General features: G+C 35.1%; 2 long non-coding RNA genes across 2 annotated transcripts; one reads left to right on the top strand and one right to left on the bottom strand.

The window, feature by feature from the left end:
• The first annotated feature begins 3,188 nt into the window (after window positions 1-3,188).
• Window positions 3,189-6,468, top strand: LOC131223548 (uncharacterized). The gene is made up of 2 exons (XR_009160526.1): window positions 3,189-3,514; window positions 6,084-6,468. It is a non-coding gene; the product is annotated as an uncharacterized LOC131223548 (long non-coding RNA).
• A 1,385-nt stretch (window positions 6,469-7,853) lies between these two features.
• LOC131222266 (uncharacterized) lies at window positions 7,854-10,269 on the bottom strand. The gene is made up of 3 exons (XR_009159963.1): window positions 10,015-10,269; window positions 9,604-9,646; window positions 7,854-7,974 (listed from the first exon to the last, which is right to left on the bottom strand). It is a non-coding gene; the product is annotated as an uncharacterized LOC131222266 (long non-coding RNA).
• Window positions 10,270-10,890: the final 621 nt, after the last annotated feature.

Here is a 10,890-nt window from a genome sequence, read left to right as displayed (position 1 = left end):
CTATCTGACCCAGTAACTTGGCATTTTGAACATGTCACATATGTATGAGATCCAAACTGTTCATCCATTGTACCCTACTATGCATTTTCATTTTGTTTGAATCTAAGTTCTTCATGAATGATTTTCAAACTGATATGTACGGCGTCTGATAGAGCTTTGAATTAGGTTCGGATCAAAATCTGGTTTCTTTTTTTGTCTTTTTTTCTTCCTTGCCTTTTACCCTTTGTCTCAGGTTAAGAAGTTTTTAGAGATTTTAGAGGATAATGCTTGTTGATGGTTCAACTGATGAGAGTTCACCTCAAAGAGGAACATGCTGTTTTATTTTTCACTTAAAAAATTAAAATAAAATAAAATAATTAACCAACTAGCTTTTATAATCAACAGATATGCTATATTTTCTACTCTGAACTACTGTAACTAGGTAATCAACAGATAAGCTATACAATCTGCATTCATGTTTTTATCAATCCTTCCTGGATTTGTTTCTATTGTTGATGTTTCAATGAAGGTGTTTATTTTTAAGTGAAATCCTCCTTGCTTTGATCTCTTGGTTATCCCAAAAACATTCTAATGGAAAATAAGTAAATTAGTTAAATAAATCAAGCATTAGAGAACTTGTCTTTAGTTATTAGTTTTTTCCCCTTTACATTTTGTGGTTACCCACAAGTGAAAAAAGGCCTTGTTTGGAAGTGATGGAAAAAAAATCCTCATTGAATGGGTTGCTTGTTTTCTGTCAAACCGGCATGAGATATAGATTCTGCTCAAATCAAGCTGCCATTTAGTTTTATGTGGTCTTTTTACAGCAATCAGTTCTGCCCAACTGCTAGTTTAGAACTCCCAAATGTGGTCCAAAGTGGATTTTGGGAAACGATGTCTAGATTTTGTTCAACAACAAGGCTTGAAGAATGTGTGAGTGCTCTTCTTTTAAGCATGGTTAATCTGGATCTTTTTACTAGATGTAACATATAGACTTCTCTATTACTTCTCTGTGTTTCCTTTCTAGTCCGATACACTGTACTTTCATAAAAGATGCATGTTGAGACTGAACTCAAATCCAGCCTAATGATAAAAAAAGATTGTTGGATTGGTACGCATTTTCTGGCATTGGGATTCTTAAGGCAATCGTTGATTTGCTTTGACTGAGGTGACCTTCTAGAAAATCTCTTTCTGAGCTTTGACTAAGGTGACCTTCTCTAACTCCACTCAAAATCCACCAACATCTTTAACATGTACTTCTCGTTAGTGTATATACACGTTCATTTCTTTGATACTGATGCAAGTTACGCAAGGGCTGTCGATCTTCTATTCATCTAAAGACTAAATATCTCTAGTGGATTGGAATCCTTGCCATAATAAATGACACTAACATAATTGTAATTTCAGCATTAATTCTGTCATTTGTTATAGAAGAATCATTTGAACTCTAGTCAAAGCTCATATGTATTAAAAAAATTAAGTAACATGGTATATTATCATTATTTAGTTTATTTAAGTAAATTAAGCTTAAAAATAGGATCCTTTGGCAGTTTGGAAGTTATTTTACCATGTTGTCCTTGTTGATAGATATCAACTTACGTGCGAGCCACATATCTGGTTGTCGAACCAAATTGATTGTTGGACAAGGGATCTCACAGTGGAAGAAATCTCTACTGAAGAAAATCTTCTTCTTCTTCTTTCCTTTCTTTCTTTGTTGATTGTAACCTTGTCACTGTTCTACTGTGGAGTAGGGTGTTATTAATGCAGCTTTTGTGGAGGCCATCAGGCCCTATGTGTGCAGGAGTCCTCTTTGCTGGTAGAAAATGATGAAAAGAACTCGGTTGGTAATTTCAAGAGCCCCATGGATGCTAACAAAAAGCGTAAAAGATGAAGTATTGCCAGATTGGCAAAGGTAACTTCTTTCGTTGATCTCAATTCAACTTCACCTCCTAGCAATTGTAGATTATGACTTTCAAGAAAGATTCTAGAGAACTTCTACTAGATTTCTATATGAGTTCAGGGAAAAAGAAGCCTGACTAGATAATCATTTTTTGGTATGTTCTTGTTATTATTTTTGGAAAAGTTTTTTTCTGGAGGCCCATTTCTGGATTATATTTCCATAGGTCTGCATTTAGTTGGTGTTGTAGAATGATACCATCTGACACTCAGCATTTGGTAAACTATGTGTGTGTGTGTGTACATATATAATTGTTTGCTAGACCAACCATTGCTCTCTCTCTCTACATGCACTCTTAAATGCAGCTATAGGATATTTGAGTTGTGTCCCGGCTCGAATCCTCCCATGTGTATTAGTTTTGATGTTGTTTGCATCCTGCTAAATGGAGGGTGAAAAAGGTTTTTTTTAAAAAAAACATCAAAGTTGTGCATCAGTTTGGATCTACCGTGTAGATGACCTGGACCCTAGATTGGACTATTAAAAATCAAGTGCTTGATGCATTTATGGTAATAATTACTGTTTTAAACCACCTGCTCATTTTAATCAGGTGTGGTGTTATCAGGGGTTGATCCGCCTATTGCTATGGATCTGATTATCTATATAATAAGTCCAACTTTATATATAGCTGAGATGTCCTAATGCAGGTCATGTAGATCACATGTGAAGCTCATGTTTGAATGTTGAGGCTGAATGGTTGTATGCATGTCTAGCTACCATACTCATCTGCATCAGAGCTCTTTCTAGGTTTAATGGCGTCGAGGATTGGGTTTCTAGGTCTGTTGAATTTGAGTTGTAACAAATATTGCCTTAACCTTCAAAGGGGAAAATAGAGAATTTTTTAGTCTTAAGATCTTACCTTCTGTTTTGCTTTACCATTCTTCCTCATTTTAACTAAAAGAAACTATTTGAAGTATTGCTCTGATTGACATGTTTATACATTTGATCTCTAGTTTGGCTACACAGTTACATCTTATTTTATTAATTGGATTTTATTGGGGATAGGAGAACACATTTCAATCAGATGTGGTTCATTTTTTGTTCTTTAATAGCAGCATGTCTATTGTTTTATGAAAAACAAGATCTGCATAAATGGTCCCAAATGTCACTGACTTCACAAACCATATTTTAAAAAAAGGATCTTATCCAATCTGTATCTTTGCTATCTAGATATCTCTCATGTTATGAGAGCTGAGGCTGTATGTGTCGGTTTGTGTAGGGGCCAATACTACAAAGCATGCCTTTATGCTGGAATTAACATTAGTTGGATCAATGGTGAAGTTATGTATGGCCAGGTAGTAATCTCTTGCTTGTATTCTCTCTTTTAGTTTAGCTTAAATTCTGATGCAGTCCATGTGAGCCCCACTTATCTTGAGGACCAAGATTGGGAGGAAGTGCCAAGCACTGTCATCTCTCTTCTGGTTTAGCTTAAAATCTTTATTTGTAAATTTGTGCCCATATGCATTGTCGGAGAAACTAAAAAACTTACTCATTCTCAGATTGCATTGTGGAATATGCATCCATTATTCAAAGAAAGGGCGACATTCCAAGCACTCACACTTTCTCTCCTTACTAGCTAAATTGGTGAGTCTTCTTTCCTTTATACTATATGATTCATTGATGAAGTAGATCTGGATGTGCGTTGGAGCTATCCGGATGTTGAGCGGGGGTCCCTGAAAGGTGGGAACCGCTGTTATGACCATAATAAAGCTGTCCATTTCTTATGGACAACAATATGGGTGGCCTGACCATTTGGATAGGCCCATGTTTATATATTATTTCAAAATTGATGAAGAAGATCCGGATATGCGTCGGAGCTATCCGGATGTTGAGAGGGGGTCCTTGAAAGGTGGGAACCACTGTTATGACCATGATGAAGTTGTCCATTTCTTGTGGACAACATTGAAGGGGCCTGGCCATTTGGACAAGCCGTGTTTATATCTATCGTTGCAGGGACCACACCCTTAACCTAAACCACACCCTAAACCTATAACCTAAACCTAAACCTTAACCTATAACCTAAACTTTAACCTATAACCTATAACCTATAACCTAAACCTAAACCTATAACCTATAACCTAACTTAAACCTAAACCCTAACCTGTAACCTAAACCTATAACCTATAACCTAAACCTAAACCTATAACCTAAACCCAATCCTAAACCTGATCCCGAACTCGAACCCGATTTCCTAAACTTATAGCCTATTCTCAATTCCCTAAAGCTATAACCTATAACCTAAACCTAAACCTATAACCTAAACCCTATCCTAAACCTGATCTCGAACTCAATCCCAATTTCCTAAACTTATAACCTATTCTCAATTCCCTAAAGCTATAACCTATCACCTATAACCTAAAACCTAAACCTAAACCCAACCTAAACCTAAAACCTAAACCAAAACCAAAACCAAAACCTATAACCTTAACCTAAACCAAAACCTATAACCTAAACCTAAAACCTAAACCTAAACCAAAACCAAAACCTATAACCTTAACCTAAACCAAAACCTATAACCTAAACCTTAACCTATAACCTATAACCTATAACCTAAACTTATAACCTATAACCTAACTTTAACATAAACCTAAAACCTAAACATAAACCTATAACCTAAACCTATAAACTAAAACCTAAACCAAAACCTAAAATCTAAATGTATTCTCAAATCCCTAAACCTAAACCTGCACCTAATCCTAATCTCAACTCCCTAACCTAAACCTAAACCTAAACAAGAAAACCCAAACCTAAACCCGATCTCGAACCCGAACCCGATTTCCTAAACCTAAACCTTAACCTATTCTCAATTCCTTAAAGCTATAACCTATAACCTATAACATATAACCTAAACCTAAACCTTAACCTAAACCCATAACCTAAACCTAAACCTTAACCTAAACCTAAACCTATAACCTTAACCTAAACCAAAACCTATAAACTAAACCTTAACCCATAACCTATAACCTATAACCTAAACTTATAACCGATAACCTAACCTTAACCTAAATCTAAAACCTAAACCTAAACCTATAACCTAAAACCTAAACCTAAACCTAAAACCTAAATGTATTCTCAAATCCCTAAACCTAAACATACACCTAATCCTAATCTCAACTCCCTAACCTAAACCTAAACCTAAACTTGAAAACCCAAACCTAAACCCGAACCTGATTTCCTAAACCTAAACCTTAACCTATTCTCAATTCCCTAAAGCTATAACTTATAACCTACACCTAAACCTAACCTAAACATATAACCTTATCCTAAACCTAAACCTAAAACCTAAATGTATTCTCAAATCCTTAAACCTAAACCTACACCTAATCATAATCTCAACTCCTTAACCTAAACCTAAACTTGAAAACCTAAACTAAACCCGATCTCAAACCCGAACCCGATTTCCTAAACATAAACCTTAACCTATTCTCAATTCCCTAAAGCTTTAACTTATAACCTAAACCTAAACCTAAACCTAAACTTAAACCTATAACCTAAACCTTAACCTAAACCTAAACCTATAACCTTAACCTAAACCAGAACCTGTAACCTAAACCTTGACCTATAACCTATAACCTATAACCTAAACTTATAACCGACAACCTAACCTTAACATAAACTCAAAACCTAAACCTATAACCTAAAACCTAAACCTAAAACTAAAACTAAAACCTAAATGCATTCTCAAATCCCTAAACCTAAACCCACACCTAATCCTAATCTCAACTCCCTAACTTAAACCTAAACCTACACCTAATCCTAATCTCAACTCTCTAACCTAAACCTAAACCTACACTTGAAAACCCAAACCTAAACCCGATCCCGAACCCGAACCCGATTTCCTAAACCTAAACCTTAACCTATTCTCAATTCCCTAAAGCTATAACCTATAACCTAAACCTATAACCTTAACCTAAACATAAAATCTAAACGTAAACCTAAACCTATAACCTTAACCTAAACCTAAGTTTTGAGTTTAAAAGTCCATCCTAGGTTTGAACACATTACTCATGTTGGATTTTGCCATAGTTTAGAAGATTTGTAGGTACATTTTTAATTTCTTCATATATAAGTATTTTTTTTTGTCTTTCTTCCTTTTGAGATGTGTACAAAGGCATGCTTGTTTGATTGTGTTTACAAATGTTGTTTTATACAGGCTGACAAGCTAAAGAAGTCAGTGGAGGATGAAATTCATTTTCTCAAGGGAAGGGTTTCAGAACTTGAAAGTGATCTTGTGCCGAAGTCCACAGAAGTTACATCTGTAGTTTCAAGGAAAGAAGAAGCTCTATCTTCTGCATTTGCTGAAATTGACCGTCTGAAGGAAGAAAATTCTGTAAAAACGTGAGCATTATTGAATGCATATGGAGAGTGTTTATTGTGTTGGAGTGTATTTGTTTCTTGCAAATGAGGGCACGCCTTAGTTGTAATTCTTATGATAGGTTGAGCAAAGTGAAGTATTGTTTATTTAGAAATGTGAATGTAGGATGCCTTGCATGATTTGATTGTTAATTGTAATAAATGCATCATTTTTTTTCTGATTGCATTTTATGTACTATTTTTATCAGCATTAAGCTTAGATGAGTTATCAATCACAACAGGTTCTTGCAATGGAAACAGGTCGTATTATTACAATTAAAAAATAATAATAGCTACAAATATAATCTGTAGCTATAGCTACAGCTTTTGTCTGTAGCTATTGGTATCTATTGCTACGGATATTATTGGTGCTATTAATACCTATTGCTACGGATAAAATTCCTTTTGCTAAGGATATGATTCATAGCACATCCGTCGTTATTGGTGGGGTAGCTAAAGGTATTGTTACGGATATAATCCGTAACTATTGGTATCTATTGCTACGGATTATATCCGTAGCTATTGATATCTATTGCTACGGATATCATCCGTAGCTGTACCTTTAGCTACCCCACCAATAGCGACGGACGTGATACGGATCATATCCGTAGCAAAAGGAGTTTTTCTACGGTTTTTGGCCATAGCCTTTGCCCATTTTTCTTGTAGTGAAACCTAAACCTAAACTTGAAAACCCAAACCTAAACCTGATCTCGAACCCGAACCCGATTTCCAAAACCTAAACCTTAAACTATTATCAATTCCCTAAACTTATAGCTTATAACCTAAACCTAAACCTTAACCTAAACCTAAACCTAAACCTATAACCTATAACCTAAACCTAAACCTAAAACCTAAATGTAGTCTCAAATCCCTAAACATAAACCTACACCTAATCCTAATCTCAACTCCCTAGCCTAAACCAAAACCTAAACTTGAAAACCCAAACCTAAACCCGATCCCGAACCCGAACCCGATTTCCTACACCTAAACCTTAACCTATTCTCAATTCCCTAAACCTATAGCTTATAACCTAAACCTAAACCTATAACCTTAACATAAACCAAAACCTATGACCTAACCTACAACCTATAACCTAAACTTATAACCTATAACCTAACCTTAACCTAAACCTAAAACCTAAACCTTAACCTATAACCTATAACCTAAACCTAAACCTAAAACCTAAATGTATTCCCAAATCCGTAAACCTAAACCTACACCTAATCCTAATCTCAACTCCCCAACCTAAACCTAAACCTAAACTTGAAAACCCAAACCTTAACCCGATCCTAAACCTGAACCCGATTTCTTAAACCTAAACCATAACCTATTCTCAATTCCCTAAACCTATAGCTTATAACCTAAACCTAAACCTTAACCTAAACCTATAACCTTAACCTATAACCTAAACTTATAACCTATAACCTAACCTTAACCAAAACCTAAAACCTAAACCTTAACCTAAAACCTAAAACCTAAACCTAAACCTAAAACCTAAATATATTCACAAATTCCTAAACCTAAACCTACACCTAATTCTAATCTCAACTCCCTAACCTAAACTTGAAAACCCCAACCTAAACCCGATCCCGAACCCGAACCCGATTACCTAAACCTAAACCTTAAACTATTCTCAATTCTTTAAACCTATAACTTATAACCTAAACCTAAACCTTAACCTAAACCTAAACCTAAACTTAAACCTAAACCTTAACCTAAACCTAAACCTAAAACTAAACCTATAACCTATAAACTAAACCTAAACCTAAAACCTTAATGTATTCTCAAATCCCTAAACCTAAACCTACACCTAATCCTAATCTCAACTCCCTAACCTAAACCTAAACCTAAACTTCAAAACCCAAACCTAAACCCCATCCCGAACCTGAACCCGATTTCCTAAACCTAAACCTTGACCTATTCTCAATTCCCTAAACCTATAGCTTATAACTTAAACCGAAACCTTAACCTAAACCTAAACCTAAACCTATAACCTTAACCTATACCTAAACCTAAAGCAAAACCTATGACCTAACATATAACCTATAACCTAAACTTATAACCGATAACCTAACCTTAACCTAAACCTAAAACTTAAACCTAAACCTAAACTTGAATACCCAAACCTAAACTCGATCCCGAACCCGAACCCGATTTCCTAAACCTAAACCTTAACCAATTCTCAATTCTCTAAACCTATAGCTTATAGCCTAAACCTAAACCTTAACCTAAACCCAAACCTAAAACTAAACCTATAACCTATAACCTAAACCTAAAACCTAAATGTATTCTCAAATCCCTAAACCTAAACCTACACCTAATCCTAATCTCAACTCCTTAACCTAAACCTAAACCTAAACTTGAAAACCCAAACCTAAACCCGATCTTGAACCCGAACCCGATTTCCTAAACCTAAACCTTAACCTATTCTCAATTCCCTAAGCCTATAGCTTATAATCAAAACCTAAACCTTAACCTAAACCTAAACCTAAACCTATAACCTTAACCTAAACCAAAACCTATGACCTAACCTATAACCTATAACTTATAACCTAACCTTAACCTAAACCTAAAACCTAAACCTTAACCTATAACCTAAAACCTTAACCTAAACATAAAACCTAAATGTATTCTCAAATCCCTAAACCTCAACCTGCACCTAATCCTAATCTCAACTCCCTAACCTAAACCTAAACCTAAACTTGAAAACCCAAACCTAAACCCGATCCCGAACCCGAACCCGATTTCCTAAACCTAAACCTTAACCTATTCTCAATTCCCTAAACCTATAACTTATAACCTAAACCGAAACCTTAACCTAAACCTAAACGTAAACCTTATAACCTTAACCTATACTTAAACCTAAATCTATAACCTTAACCTAAACCAAAACCTATGACCTAACTTATAACCTATAACCTAAACTTATAACCTATAACCTAACCTTAAGCTAAACCTAAAACCTAAACCTAAACCTAAACTTGAAAACCCAAACCTAAACCCGATCCCGAACTCAAACCCGATTTCCTAAACCTAAACCTTAACCTATTCTCAATTCCCTAAACCTATAGCTTATAACCTAAACCTAAACCTAAACCTAAACCTATAACCGATAACCTAAACCTAAACCTAAAACCTAAATGTATTCTCAAATCCCTAAACCTAAACCTACACCTAATCCTAATCTCAACTCCCTAACCTAAACCTAAACCTAAACTTGAAAATCCAAACCTAAACTGATCCTGAACCCGAACCTGATTTCCTAAACCTAAACCTTAACCTATTCTCAATTCCCTAAGCCTATAGCTTATAACCTAAACCTAAACCTTAACCTAAACCTATAACCTTAACCTAAACCAAAACCTATGACCTAACCTATAACCTATAACCTATAACCTAACCTTAACCTAAACCTGAAACCTAAACCTTAACTTATAACCTAAAACCTAAGCCTAAACATAAAACTTAAATGTATTCTCAAATCCCTAAACCTAAACCTACACCTAATCCTAATCTCAACTCCCTAACCTAAACCTAAACCTAAACTTGAAAACCCAAACCTAAACCTGATCCCGAACCCGAACCCGATTTCCTAAACCTAAACCTTAACCTATTCTCAATTCCCTAAACCTATAGCTTATAACCTAAACCTAAACCTTAACCTAAACCTAAACCTAAACCTATAACCTTAACCTAAATCAAAACCTATGACCTAACCTATAACCTATAACCTAAACTTATAACCTATAACCTAACCTTAACCTAAACCTAAAACCTAAACCTTAACCTAAAACCTAAAACCTAAACCTAAACCTAGAACCTAAATGTATTCTCAAATCCCTAAACCTAAACCTACACCTAATCCTAATCCCAACTCCCTAACCAAAACTAAACCTAAACTTGAAAACCCAAACCTAAACCCGATCCCAAACCCAAACCCGATTTCCTAAACCTAAACCTTAACCTATTCTCAATTCCCTAAACCTATAGCTTATAACCTAAACCTAAACCTTAACCTAAACCTAAACCTAAACCTATAACATAAAATCTAAACCTAAACCTAAAACCTAAATGTATTCTCAAATCCTTAAACCTAAACTTACACATAATCCTAATCTCAACTCCCTAACCCAAACTTAAACCTAAACTTGAAAACCCAAACCTAAACCCGATCCCGAACCCGAACCTGATTTCCTAAACCTAAACCTTAACCTATTCTCAATTCCCTAAAGCTATAACTTATATACTATAATCTATAACCTAAACCTAAACTTATAACCTAAACCTAAACCTTAACCTAAACCTAAACCAAAACCTATAACCTAAACCTTAACCTACAACCTATAACCTATAACCTAAACTTATAACCTATAACCTAACATTGACCTAAACTTAAAACCTAAATGTATTCTCAAATCCCTAGACCTACACCTAGTCCTAATCTCAACTCTCTAACCTAAACCTAAACCTAAACTTGAAAACCCAAACCTAAACCCGATCCCGAACCCGAACCCGATTGTTGTAATAATGTAGCCCAATCACATGGCAACAAACAAGAATGTATCCTTTTTAACACATGCCCCTTGTTACAAAGCTTTAATTTTTGT

This window comes from Magnolia sinica, chromosome 13 (assembly GCF_029962835.1).
Source record: "Magnolia sinica isolate HGM2019 chromosome 13, MsV1, whole genome shotgun sequence".
In the NCBI taxonomy this organism is placed as follows: Eukaryota; Viridiplantae; Streptophyta; class Magnoliopsida; order Magnoliales; family Magnoliaceae; genus Magnolia; species Magnolia sinica.
This window is presented reverse-complemented; position numbering and strand designations above follow the sequence as displayed.